General features: G+C 46.8%; 1 protein-coding gene across 1 annotated transcript in view; it reads left to right on the top strand.

Moving 5' to 3' along the window:
- PHF12 (PHD finger protein 12) overlaps positions 1-12,078 on the top strand; it is a 32,783-nt gene that overhangs the window by 2,326 nt on the left and 18,379 nt on the right. The gene's annotated exons all lie outside the window — the stretch shown is intronic.

Below are 12,078 nucleotides of genomic sequence, written 5' to 3' on the forward strand. Positions count from 1 at the left end.
GTGTTAGCCGGACAAACCCGACAATGCTCTAGCGTGCAGCCATGACATCATCCCTCCTACCCTGAGGAAGTACTACTGGTGGTAGTGCAGGTCCTCTTAATATTTATTAGGAAGGCACTAATTATTAATAAATTATTTTGTCCAGGATTGTTGATTTGCTTTAATTGAAGGGTTTTGCTTAAAAGCCCGTGTCTGGGTTCTGCCCCTCTTAACAGGGCTGGAGTTTCGAGGTGGAAGAGCTGAGACCAAGGTTGTAGAGTTCCCTGGTTGGCTCTGAATCCTAATTAAACCTGACCATAAATGAGACCACTTTGTGCATGGATAAACTTGCATGAATTTCTTGGAATTAATTTGGCAAGTTTCTTGTGGTCGACGAGCGGGAAACCTTTGTGTAAATCAGGTATCTTTAAGGGTTTGGCTGTACTCGAGTTAGTTGCATTTTAATTATTTTTTTTAAATGATATCTTTGGCTAAGGAGTGGCCCTTTGGAACAGAAAGGAAGGGGCAGCTCCAAAACTGCCTTCTGACTTTGTTGCCTCTCCTGGGGTATCTCAGGTGATGCTTCTGAGGGTAGCCCAGACCCTGCTGTGGGAGGTGGCAGGGTCTGGCATGGTGTGAGTGCAAGCTGGTGGATAGGCTTTGCCCAAAGGCCCCCACCTTGGGCCTGGTTCTGCTTCCCCTGCTCATGGACCTCTGTCTATCACTCAGTCAAGGCCTTTGAGTGATCTAAGCCGTTTCTAAGGGATGCTCAGGTTTTGGTTGCGTGTTTTCTTCCCTTAACCTCCTACACCTTGCTTAAACTTCTGTTCTGGATACAAACTTAGGCACTTGCAACTTCCTTTCTGCCCCTTTTTTTATTTCAAGAGTAGAGGCTGCAAGGCAGTGCTTGTTTTAAGCTGTTTGGGTAGCAGTTGAAACACGCTGCTGGGGCGTACTGGCTGAATTGTGTCAACAGCTTACTCCCTCTTTAATACTAATTGTAAGCTGTAGTTCCAGGCTGCGTTTATTATCGATATAAGGGGGGGGGGGGGGAAGAGAGGAGAAGCTTTTAATTTGTCTAGGTGTTGTAATCAGTTGATTAAAACCGTATTATACAAGTATAACAAGGGTGTGATCAGCCCAACTCATGCAGTGGGCTGGAGACAAACCCAGGAGTTAACGTGGCTTGGTGGCCCATAAACTAAGTTTTGTCTCTTCCTGTGTAGGGAAAACTTCTCTATCGTGTTACTTAAACCTGTAACGAGCAAGTTGCCTTCATTAGGTGAGTGTGTGGTTCTCAAACTTCAGCAGTTTGCCTTAACTTCCATTTTAGTACCTCAGTCTGTTGTCTTCTGCAGAAGACAGAAGGCGCTCAGCCAAAACCCCCAAAACTTTCCAAGTCTTGAGAGTATTGCATGCCTCTGATGGTAAATAACAAGTTTTGTTGATCTGCTGTGGGAACGACTGCTCTCCTGAATTAATGTGGGTGGAAGTGGCTTCCCAGTTCATCTCTCAGTGTCAGCTCTTCTCACGGCTCCTTGCTGGAATCGCTAGTTCAGCGTAAAACTCCTACAGGTACTGTAAGAGTCCTCAGAGGGAGGATTCCCAGCCTGGCTGCCAATGGGAGGGACACAGGAGAGTGTAAAATCCCACAGGAGAGTGTAAAATCCCTTCCAGATACCTAATTTCAACATGCCTGGATTAATATTGTGGTCAGGTGACTGTATTTAGGTTTAAATTTCCAGAGAGGGGTGTGGGATTTTTTTCCTGTCCCTGATATATCTTGAAAACAGGACGGGACTTTTAAGTCTGGTTTTGGTTAAGCACTTTGCTCATAACCCACTTCTCTGGGTAACTTCTCTTGGGTGCAGCAAGTGTTTTCATCCTGATGTTCTGCCTCAAGCCAGGCCCCTGGGAACACTGTACGCTCCTTTACATGATAGAAACCCAATTTTCCAGTACTTATGTTATTCTTCCCCTTTTATATCTTCCTCCTGTCTGTGTGATTTTGGAATTCCCTGTGTTTTCTTGAGCCTCTCAGTAAACTCGATTCCTACTGAATACAGTTTGCAAATTCATTACAGCTTCGCTTGAGGGATTAGAAAGATCCCTGGGAGAGGAAAAGTTTAGTTAACAAGCTGGGGGAGGGGAGCAGAGTGACAACAGGAGGGAGAACTAACACAGAACCGTTTTGTGTTTGTTTTTTTTCCTTCTTTTCTTTTTTTTTTTTTTTTTAAAGTCTCACTGCCTTGAGTTTCTGGTTGGAGGAACCCAAAATCACTAACCCTGCTGAATGCTGCTGTTCAAGCCCCTCTTAGAAATCGGGTGCTGGCTGTAAAGTGCTGCTGGCATAGCAAAGTGACCTGACTTCCCTAAAGCCTGACCAGCTGCCCGGTACAGAAACTCAACAATACCAACGTTGTACCAGCAAAAAAACGCTTCTCTTAGCTGCTGGGTCACCCCATGGCTGGGCTGGGAGAGGTATGCTACATCCATACTGGGGCCTGCTAGCTCCATCAACCTTTGTGTGATGGTTTTGTGTTGATATTTGGAGCTTTTGGCTCCATTTCCTCTCTCTCATTTGGCACTCCACAGTGCTGCTGTTGAAGAGCTGGAGGGACAGAGCTGCAAAGAGAAGTAGAGGAAACTGAACTAGCCAGAGTTTTGCATGTTCTCTGTGAGTCACCTTGGTGTGAAGTTCTTTGCACCAAGAATGGAGAAAGAAGTTGTTTGGTAGGAAGGGCATGGATAACTTCCCACACACACACCTTATCCAGGCTGTGGAGTCCTGCCTCACCTTGTCACTTGGACTGGCTTTGGGGCTTTTTACATAAATATCCATCTTGTGAGGGAAGGGAATCATCAGGCTGGCTATTGTCTCAGCTAATCCTTCCCTTAATGGGCATCTCTGGCCGCCTCAGGGCTTTCAAATGAAACTGGGAATGGTCTGAAACATCTGCTGGGAGTAACAGCATGACCAGGAAGGTGCTGGAGGACTTCAGGTCTAACAGCAGGCTACAGAGCAGCAGGGTCTTGGTAGGTTGAATTACATGTGTTGGTGTGACTCTTACACACTGGTGTGTCAGATGGCTTCAAAACATGGAGTTTTATCTGCAGAAGTTTTGATTTTGAGGCTTTCTGGAAATTTTATAACACTAAATTGCAGGCAAAAAAACCCTACTTCAATGTTTATATAATTGCATTTTGAAGACCTGATAGGAAGGTGCTCTGTTCCAAACATTAATTTAAGTGAATCTATCTTCATTGACAGCTTGTAAAACAACATATATTTAAAAAAACAGAACAAAGCTTTTCTGTGTCTTTGCTTTGGGTATTTCAGTAGAGTTGGGGTCAGCTAAGTCTAGATCCTAAACCAGAAGGAAGCAATTGCACTGGCTGGGTTTCTGGGTGCGGAGGGTCACTGCGCATGTGCCTGCAGATGTGGTAACATGATCGGTCTTGGCAGTTCTCTTCAGCAAAGTTGCACCGCTGAGATCTTTCTCTCTCCTTGTTTTGTCCTAAATCTCTCCATGCAAAGGCAGATAAGGTCAACCTGAATCTACACACTTTAAGATGAGGGCACCAGAAAATCGTGCTGGGTAAGAGTTTGATGAACTAATCTCGTTTTGGGGAGTTGTTAACCACAGTTCTCGCCTGTGCGTACGCTGCCTGTGTTAAGCTGAGTGTGAGCGGATTTCGCAGTGGGCAAGAGCTGGGCATTCATGTCAGACCGTAGATCGCTGCTCCTGCTCTCAGCATCGGTGTAAAGTGCTAGCAGCGAGGTGGTAGGATTCTGTCCAAGTCAAGACTTTACCTCCTAGCTTACTCTTTGTCTTAAGACACGGCTGCTGTATGGGCTTACTTTACGTCAAACTAATTGTGTGGAGCTGTTTCAAAGGGCACAGTATGGAGGTGTTAGTAAGGAAAGATCTCTGTTTTGTCCCCTTGTTTGGGGAAAGGGACAGCTATGTTGGATGTTACTTGTGGAACTTGAGAAGCCTTGCTTTGGTGCTGCTGTGGGGTCTGTGTTGGAGTGAGTCCTGAAGAAGTTCAGTGGGATGCAGTGGTGGAGGTGGAGCACGCAGCTTTGTTCCTGCTGCTCCCTGGAGCTGGTCTTTCCTGGTATGTCAGACCTGCGGGCGTGACTCACGGGGGAACCTTTCAAAATATGGAAAGGCCTTCCCAGAGGAATTCCAGCTCCTCCAGGCATGTGCAAAAGGAATTCTTAATTGGATTAGATTCATACACTAATCTGCTAATGACTGTTTGTTATGGAGATTTTAACACTATCTTGTAAATATATTCAGCTTCCTTTTTATCATCTCCTAGCTCAGCGTTGTTAGGATTGTACAGCCGCCTGCGGATCTTGTAGTTGGGAACAGGACTTCTGCCTGCATTACACAGAACCAGGTTCTCACAGCTCCCCTCCCTCTGGGTCTCATCCTGGCTTTAGGTGGGGGTAGTCAATGGGAAGCAGTAAGGATGAGTGTGTCTGACATCCTGCCATGCTCCTCATACAGCAAGTGCAAAGGACACCTCCAAGGGGGGAGTGTGCCTGTGCTGTTGGCAGCAACAGAACTGAGTATTTATAGCAAGAATCACCAAATATGCTTTTATTTTCCCCTCCGAAACCGATCTTTATGACTCGGGCTGTAGGTGCTGCAGTGGTGTGAAGAGCAGCTGCGTGGAGGGCTGGGCCCTGGCTGTCTCCCTGTGTAGGTCAGACTGACTCATATCAAGATTGCAGTTGTGGTGTTGATGCTGAAACAGTTTTTCGACGTAGTAAAGGGACTAACACAACTTCTTCTGTTTATTGTCCCACACAAGTGGATGTTAAACTGCTTTTGTTGCTACAGTGACTCACGGGTACGTGTCAGGTTCTTGAGTTGTTCCTGTGCTTTGGAGCCCTTATTCATCCTTGAGTTGGTAGCAAAGAGCAGGATTCTCTGCAATTAATTCCAAAGTAGGAAAGAGGTGTATTTTCCTGAAAGCAAGTGTTAACAAAGGCTGGATGTTTCAGGGGTGCTGCCTGTTGCAGTAGAAATCACATGTGAGAAAGATGGACCTGTTTTCTTTTTAACAAGTCAGGAAGTAAGCTGGGACAGGGGGAAAACGCTGATGTATCTGAGAGTATAATATGGCTTTGATACAGGGGAATGAAGCACTGGATTTGAAAGAAGCAAGTGTAAGCAGAAAGCATCTTGCCACGTCAGGTTGCTGGCTAAACTTGTGATTTTCGTGACACGGTCAGATTGTCAGAGCTGGCTGGATTTTTTGTCTTACAGTAAGATAGTTTACGCTGCCTCCAACTCTGCTGCTTGCTAGATGTCTGCCCAGCTTCCTCGAAGGAATGCTGCAGTATCCAGTAACTCTGCAAGCTGAGTAAAAATAGTGCCGTGCGTTCCCTTTAACAGAGAGGGGTTGACAGATATCAGTTGTAATGCAGTTACATACCTTCTTGGGGTATGGAGTCAGTGCTCCTGGTAGCCAAAAATCAAGGAGGAAAAATTCTATAAATCATTCTTCCAGTTGGTGTATCAGATCTTGAGTACAAAAGGCAGAGAGCATCTTGGCCAGCCAGGGGAAATCTAGCTCCTGAACCCAACTCTAACCTATTTCTGCTGACGTCTGCTCCGCACGAGTTGCTTGAAGTAAACTAGATGGAGCTGGAGATTACTGACTTTGAACCCTGTGGAAAGCAGTGGCCTGAGGATGCAATTTAGCAGGCTGAAAACCCCATGCTGAATTTCTGGCAGGCGCTGGTGATTGGTGTGAAACACCTGCCTGTACAGCCTCTGACTTGGGGCAAGGCATCACGTGAACCTCCCAGCGATCCCTGTCTAGAATAGCGACAGGAGCAGGATGTGAAGGTGATCTGGAAAAGGCAGGAAAGAATTTATACCCTGCTTTAAGGGGTTTTTTTTGGTGGGCATTTCTGCAGCTGCTGTTTTCCCTCTCCCCAGCGCTCTCAAAAAAGCCTAGTCCACATGTAGGTACCAGATTATACTATACCTATGCTGGTGTGAGGACAGACTCATGGTTTTGCTTTTATAGGTCTGTCCTTCATCCTCTTCTGACGTGCCGCTTTCCTTTTTTTCCACCTTATTGCTTCTGTCCTTTTCAGCCCTGTCTCCTTTGAACATGTTCACCGTGGCCAGGGCTCAGTGTGTTCACTTCTCAGAAACCTCCTAGACCTGTGTTTTGATTATTTCCCCCCCTACACACACCCCCACCAGCGGTATCTCTTTGTTTATTGTTCTTTAAAGACGAAATGAGATGAAGTGATTCTCGCTAGAGCTGTGTTGATCCTCAGCCCTCTTTTCTTTTCCCTGATGCTGCCCTGTATGTCATCCTGCTTTGAGAAGGTGACTTCTCATCTGTTAAGATGGTGCTGTAAAGATCTGAACGCTTGGTAATGAGTCTGGATGTTGAATCCAGGCTATTGTTACTATTGTCTGCAGTACAGGCGTGAGCGATGCATGGGAAAGAAACAGGAGTTGGGATCTGCACAATGCCTGAATTTCTGGGTCTGGACCAAATTTTCCAAAGTCAGCAAGTCTTCCTATTGACTTCCCTGGTTTCTGCCTATAAATATGAAGCTGGACAATTCCCTAGCAGAAGTGCCCCAAATGTCAGAGTTCATAATCAAAGTAATTATTAAATAATCACCAGACTACTACAGGTGGCATCACACGCTTTTCCATGCAAGTTTATTAATAGAGAGGTGTACTTGGGGGGGGTGTGTATGTGTGGAAATTTAGGATCTTTAAAAAAAAGACTTAATTTTTTTGTCTGCTGCTAGAGGGTAATAACTAACGGGTTGTCTAGGGGATGGTCACTGCGGGCCAGGTTCTTTCTATAAATAGCAGTAACTAATTACAGTGGGTGATCACATGTTTACACACAGCTTATCCAGTTTATTGGAGTCTCCTGCTTGTCAGGTTGGAGATAAAAGTTGTACTTCATCACCTCGGAAGGAACTTTTCTTGTTCCCTTGTGAGGCTCGGGATGGCCTGTGCACGGGTGCCTGGTGGTGGTAGGAAGAGGGAAGCCAGACGCGGTGGGTGGGTAATGTCCACTCCCCTGAGGTGGTCCTCAACGCTCTCTTCCCAGGATGAGGCTAGCAGGAGTGGTTTGAGGAAGGATGCAAGTAAACACCTTCACTGGCTTCCCAGTTTGCAGTGGTGGAATAGTACCTTGCTCTTAGGAGCATGGGAGCGACTTGCCTGGCTGGTCAGCACGTGCTCTGCCCTCGCGGTGCCGGGTGCTGGCTGGTTTGGAAGCTGGGAAGCAGCACACAGGGGATGACATTCGGAATACCTGGTGATACGATGTCTTCAGATGAAGACTTTGAGTCTTCCTCTGCTCTGGCACTGGCACGTGGACAGGTTATGGTAGGGTACCTTCATTCTTCCTTGCATGTATCTTGTTTCTGGCTGTCTGGCCCTATAATGGTGCTTTAATCCTGCTTCTCTCTGTGGCCAAACCCTTATTTCCAGCCCCGGCCCTGCTGTGAGTAAGACAGGTGCTGAGCAGATGCAGTGATCCAGGCGATGGCATGATTGGTGACCTGTGAAATGGTCATTTTGGTTCCCTTCCCTGCACAGTGGCAGCCAAAATAATCATGTCCTGACCTGTCCAGCGAGGTCCAGGACCTCTTGCTGAATGTTCTTAATGTAGAGCTTCCCATATGCGTGCTCAAGCCTTTCACTTCAATGCAAACAAAGTTGTGCTGGCTGCTAGCAAGCTCTTTTCCTACTGGTTCCCTTGGGAGGAGTTCCACTCCACAATCCATAGTGGCTGATGCTCTGTAATTGATGTGAATCGTGCTACTGGCTTTGAGCAAGTATGACCTGTAAAATATATGAGCCCAATCAAGGCCAAAAGAAGTTAGTCTGTTAGTTTTAACGTGATCAGGTAGTGCCTGGCTTACCTGAAGTTGGGTGATCTTCTGCTTTGGTGCTTGAGAAATCCTTGGCTTCATCAGGAAGATTGTTTCTTCTACTCCTGAGTGTCACAGCTTTATCCATATTAAGGAGCAGATGGAGTCTGAAGAACTTGTAGACCTTCACTGAGTAGTGTGTGTGAGGAATAATCCCGACGCTGCTGGACTGGAGTAGCGAGCTGACATTACTCCTGATAACCAGGTAATGGAGTCTGGCTTTTGTGCTCAGGAAAGAGTAAGCTCTGCTGCAATCTGGGGCTTGTGATAGGAAGGTGAGAGAGTTGCAAGGGAGAGGAACTTAAAAGGGCTGCAGCTGTTAGCTTGTTTCATGTGGTGTTGTTACATGTAAGGTCCAGGCTCCCAGCGCTGGTCCCAGGTGTCCTCCTCCTGCAGGCTTTGAGGCAGCTCTGAGAGCACACCTTGGGTGCAGTAAAGCTGCTTCAAAGGACCAAATTTGTTTAAAAATATGCAATTTTGTGTTTCTCACTGGGGTGCTGGTGATGCACCGGCGGTACGGTTGGTTTCCTGGTTTGCTTTGGTTATGGCTGTCATCGAGGCTCTGCTGTAGGGAGCCCTGTTCTTTATGAAGCTGGTGGAGCAGCTGTAGCTTTATCCATCATTGGGATAGATAAGTGGCCAACAGAGAGTTGAAAGCCACCTTCCTTTGACTGGCAAGCATATGCAGCATCCTCATCCTTCCTTAGAAGTGTCTTGCTAAGTTAACTAGCAGATCTCTGAGTAAGGAAAATGTTCTGGCCTACATGTTTTTTGGGAGGATACTCTTTTCACCCAGCACAGGGAAAAATAGTCTCAGTAGCTGAAAACAACTGACATCAAAGCCCAGTTGTCCAAGAAAGCTCTGCCAGACACCCAGGGCTGTTTTCCTGCCTCCAGTACCCCAGCCTGATAGCTGGCTGCAGCCCCAGGGGTCCAGAGCAAGTTCTTTGCTTGCCACTGGTTCCTTTGAGACCAAGGGGACAGTTTGTGGTGAGGAAGGTGCTGTTCCCTTGAGCGTTTGTTTACTTTATTTATTGAGGTTGGCAAAGTGAAGACTAATTATGGGATTTAGACTAACAACAGGCATCTGATGTGTGAGAGCTCCAGAGTGTGAAATTGAAAAGCTAAGTGGCTTCATGCTATTGTTTGCTTCATAAAAACTCCTGATACACGGATGACTCTTGAAGATTATTACTTTTTTATTATTATTTCATCATTGCCACTTATATTTATTTAAGGGAGGGTTCATGTAGTGTTCTGCCCAGGGAAACCAGTCCATGAGCTTACAAGTCCACGAGCAAGTCTCGACGACACGAATCTGATGTAAACTTCAGGAGGTGCTACTTAACTTTTTTTAGAAGAAGCCATGAGACTACTGTCGTGGCAAGTGACTCATGTCAGCAAAGTGTCTTCTGAACAGGTGGTGATGATCATCTCCTTTAATTTTCAGAGGCTTTGATATGTGTTGCTCTTCCAGCTGTTTGTATAGATTGTATAGATACTAACCTTGAATGTCAGACTGGCTGTTTCAGAGCTGCCTGTCTTAAAATTTAGCACTTTGTGTGTTCTGCTGAGCAGATAGGATTCAGCTTGCACCAAAACCTTCCAGGTAGAATAGTTTTGGCCACCACTCTTCCCTGGGATGACAGAAAGGGAGCCTTTCTGAAACGAAGGTTCAGCGAAATGGTACAGAGCGGCACGGCTGGTGTGTGGTTGAAAGGAGATGTGTTGGAGCTGAAGATAAAAGTTGGTGCTGTACAATTCCGGGTCCTGTTGGCAGCAAACACTGATGGCTGGAGACCTGCATGCTAATGAACCTATGAAGGATAGGGGAGAAAGCAGCCCTGGTGCTCCTGCCAGGGTGCTAATTCTTACCTTGGTTATGAAGATCAAGTATCTCATTGGGATTTAAAAATCAGTTTCTCTTATGCTTACAGGAAAAGGTTGAAGAATGTGGCCATAACTAGTCAATGAAACCAGCATTCTTCAGCGCTTCCCTGGCTTTATGCTGAGACCCAGGAAATGCTCTGTGCTAGCAGAGGGGCCAGCGGTGCAGGAACAGCATTCATCAGTCTTTGTTAGTGCAGCGGGCTGCCTTGATGAACAGTTCATTAACCAGGAGAAGCAGAATCGGTCTTTTAATACACTTGCTATAGCAGTTAGGCCCTGACAGCAAGCAAAAAAAGCCCACCAAAAATGCTCAGGGAGGTTAGTCTGAGAGCTAAACCTTGCTGCTGGCCTGAAACTAATCTTTCCCCCTCCTTCCACAGGCCTTGGGGTAGCAGCATTCATTAAAAAGCTTCTCTAAGCTGTCACTGAGGAGTGCTGGACGTGTGGGATCTCACGGTTGTTGAGCAGATAATTCGAATTTAGAAATGGAACAATGGCATAGGCACTGAAGAAGAAGCCTGTTCTGACTCTCCTAGGCACCTCTCTGAGTTTCACCCTGGTATTAATTGTTTCATTGTCAAATAAGTAAGATTTGAGGTAACAGTTAAAACAACTAGCCCCAGGCGCCTGGCAGCGCGTGGATCCCTGGCACACCACACCTGCCTTGGGATGGGGCAGACGTGTTCCCAGCAGTTCAGACACGCTCACCGGTAGCTTCAGAGGGCTCAAATTCACTACAAACAAATCAAAGACTGTGGGTTTTGGGGCTTTTTTTTTTTTTTTCTTCCCCCTGGGGTGCTGGGAGGGGAAGGAGGAGTGGGCCGGATGAATCCCAACTCGCTGTAGCTGCAGGTCCAAGAGCTCAGTTTCTAGCAGGAGTCAAACTGGAGGTCTTGTGGGATCCACATCAGGACTCAGGATGGATTTATGGTCAGCAAGTAAACGGCATTCATTTGTTACTCTCCTTCCACCTCACTTCCCTGCTGCTATTAGCCAGCAGTGAGTTTGGGGCAGGGGGGAGTCGCTGCTTCAGCCAAACACCGGAGGCTTCGTGTACAGCAGCTGGTAGCTGAGGCTTTGGTGCTCGCACCTAGAGCCTGATCTCTTGTTCATCCAAGACCTCCAGGAAATGAGAAACATAAGCTGCAGGTATATTTGCACATACATGCAGAGCGCTGCCTTTCTGGAGCGCCTGGAACACAGAGGCCTCTGAAACCCTGTGCTCCTCCTCAAAATGGCTGCCAGATGTGTTGGCTCTGCTGAATTCCCCGGAGCCTGACACCAGAAATGCTGAGGTTATTACCAGTTTGGTTCTTGCTGTGTTCTTCCTTCAGTCTTCCAGGCACAGTGTTGCAAGACCGAGTGTGACCCCGGATGGCTGCGGTACCTGCGGAGGCCTTTCTGTCAGCGCGCTGGCGCGCTCGGGGCAAGGCTCGCCGGGACTCTGTTTAAACAAAGGAAGCGTGTTTGTTTTTACAGCACAAGCTTGGGAGCCTGGGCTGGGATCCTGTGCCATTTCCCTGTGCTAGGAGCAAGATTCTCAAGGAAGACAGCCTCTGCCTTCGCTGCAAAGCACAGCTCTTACTGCCCAAAAAACAGGCATCTCATCCTCTCCGGCTTGTCAGTGCTGGAGTCTTCTTAAAGCTTAACTTGGATTTGGTTTGATATTTGTCTGTAGGAGCAATGAACGCTATAGAGGCTCCTGAAGCGAACCCCAGACAGGCTGACCATGCTCATGTGGCTTCTTGGGCTGCTGCTTGATCACCTTGTCTGTCCCAGTTTGATCCCTTGTATAACCCATTTCCCAATCACAGGAGATGGAGCTTCAGGGTCCCGCAATGGTGTGTCCATCCTTTGAGCACTCCACACAAGAGAGTGGACTCACTGTGCAGCTACATGCAGCATCAGTAGGCAGAACTTTGAAAGTGTATCTTAAAGCCACGCTGGTTTTCTCACAGCATGTACAGTTTTTCTTGCAAGAGTCAGCAGTTTGCTGAAATAACAAATCTTAATGATAAAGAGGTGTTGGAAAGTACTTGAGCTGGTAGTAGGATCTGTAAGGAAAGTGTAGCATCTAACATATGCTGCTCTGCCTTTAACTGAGGAAATGCATTTCTGAAAATAGCCCTCCTTACTCCTTCTTCTAATTTGCTTTGGTTTATTTCTAACATCAAAATGAGAATGTCATTTCGATGCGATACAGCTTCTATAGTAAGTGCAGATCCGCATGAGTAGGATGTATCTTGTGCTCTGTAGCCAAGGCAAGC

The sequence above is a fragment of the Gallinula chloropus genome, assembly GCF_964237585.1.
Source record: "Gallinula chloropus genome assembly, chromosome: 19".
Classification (NCBI taxonomy): domain Eukaryota; kingdom Metazoa; phylum Chordata; class Aves; order Gruiformes; family Rallidae; genus Gallinula; species Gallinula chloropus.